General features: G+C 39.1%; 1 protein-coding gene across 4 annotated transcripts in view; it reads right to left on the reverse strand.

Annotated features, from left to right (window-relative positions):
• The window catches only part of LOC107685907 (protein CLEC16A-like), a 64907-nt gene that overhangs the window by 35367 nt on the left and 27445 nt on the right, over window positions 1–2095 (reverse strand). The gene's annotated exons all lie outside the window — the stretch shown is intronic.

Genomic DNA, 2095 nt, shown 5'->3' on the forward strand with positions numbered 1-2095 from the left:
GTGCCTTTGACCTAATCACAGCCATGCTGATATAGAGCCGGTATCGCTCTCGTACTCGAGTGATAGTGCTCATATATATTCCATGGTCTGTCTGAATACTCGATTCAGATTGGCTAGCAGGTATGCAGTAAAACCGTTTAACGCACAGGTAGTTCCACGTCAGTTTAATCACCGTTCTATATTAACCCTCTGATGCATCGTGGTCACTACAGTGGACAGATATTTGGAAGCCAGTTTGAACCATTTAAGATGAAGCATCATGTCCCAACCACCAACTGGCGAACCTCCAAAGTGTTGTCTACGATTCCATTTAATTGTTGTCTTTTTATCTATTTTTTTGTTTTGAGATATTGCATAATATATTCAAAATGGCGGCAGGAAAAGGGGATGCACCATGTACCTCTGCAATATTCAAAATGGCGGCAGGAAAAGGGGATGCACCATGTACCTCGGGAATAAGTGTTAAATACTTTTATTCTCAGAAAACCAGACAGGTACAAAAAATATTTTTCAGTTAAATAGGATGTCAGAAATAGATTCATCCAGATTTTAACAATATTTTTCTTGTACATTTTTTTCTGTGACAGAAAATATACCTGTCCACTACAGTAGACGTCATGCACCAAAGGGAAAAAATTCTGCCTATGGGCCTATATATAGGTTCTGCCTTATTTTGTGTTTTATTAAAATTATGATATAATTTACACCTGAATGGTTTTATTGAACAGAAATATTAAATATTCTTCAGATTTTATCATTTATTTCAATGCTTAGTCTATATTTATTTATTAGGTAATATAAAAGTATAGGCATGTATACATGTATACTGTATGAGTGCAGATATATGTGTGCATGATTGTGTTTGAGTGTGTGGTGGGAGGGTGTGTGTGCTTGTGTGTGTTTGTATTTGTGCTCACATGTGTATGAATAGCCCACCACCCCGACACACTGCCCCACACAGCCCCACACAGCCCCACACACCCCTGGCCCATAGACACACACTCTTACGTTTTGTTTGTTACACTTCACATTTCTGTGCCGACATGACATGTTCTTATGTGTATTCAAACCATTTTCACGTAGCAAATATTTTAAAAACGTGTTTTTTTAGGACCACACATTTAGTTCTATTGATTCACTTTTTATACCTTTGATGCATGGTGTCCACTACAGTGCTTTAATTGATACACACTAACCAACACGCATCACTCGCACACACACACACACAAACAGAGAGAGAGGTCAGAGATCGCTGATTGTGCTGCACACGCACACAAACAAACTTGTTGTCAACGCTTCCCCGTGATTTTCATGAATAAAATAGCCTAGATACTAGATCGCTACATTATATTCCTCAGCAACGAAGTAATTGCTGTTTTTGAAGTAATTGTTTGTACAGAGAGACGCGCAGACGCAGCTACACAGAACTGTCATCTCTCTCAGTCTCTCTCTCTCTCTCAAACGATCGATCGATAATTAACTGAAATACATGCTATAATTCATTAAAATAAATGTGGTCTTACCGCATACCTTTGATGCATGGTGTCCACTACAGTGCTTTAATTGATACACACTAACCAACACGCATCACTCGCACACACACACACACAAACAGAGAGAGAGGTCAGAGATCGCTGATTGTGCTGCACACGCACACAAACAAACTTGTTGTCAACGCTTCCCCGTGATTTTCATGAATAAAATAGCCTAGATACTAGATCGCTACATTATATTCCCCAGCAACGAGGGTGTTTAAAGTAATTTGTAGAGATCCCACTGAGCAAAGGTACGTCCAAACGACGTCATTTCAACGTCTTTTTCGGACGTTGAAATGACGTCCCCTGAAGAGCCAGAATGAAAGTTTTTATGACGTCTTTTGGACGTCCACAGGACATCTTTAAGAGGTTAAAATTAAGTTCAGATGTAAACGTGCCGTAACTGACGAAAATAACTGTCATTTTTACCCATTCCGTCAAATATTGTGCTGCAAAAAGCAATACTAGTTTTAACTTGTCTATAACTTGGCAAATGACCATGGAATAAGCAGGATAATCAACGGCTAGCCGTGCGTTAAAGGATTTTAAATGCACTTCGC

The sequence above is a fragment of the Sinocyclocheilus anshuiensis genome, unplaced genomic scaffold (genome assembly GCF_001515605.1).
Source record: "Sinocyclocheilus anshuiensis isolate Anshui unplaced genomic scaffold, SAMN03320099.WGS_v1.1 scaffold701, whole genome shotgun sequence".
Lineage (NCBI taxonomy): Eukaryota > Metazoa > Chordata > Actinopteri > Cypriniformes > Cyprinidae > Sinocyclocheilus > Sinocyclocheilus anshuiensis.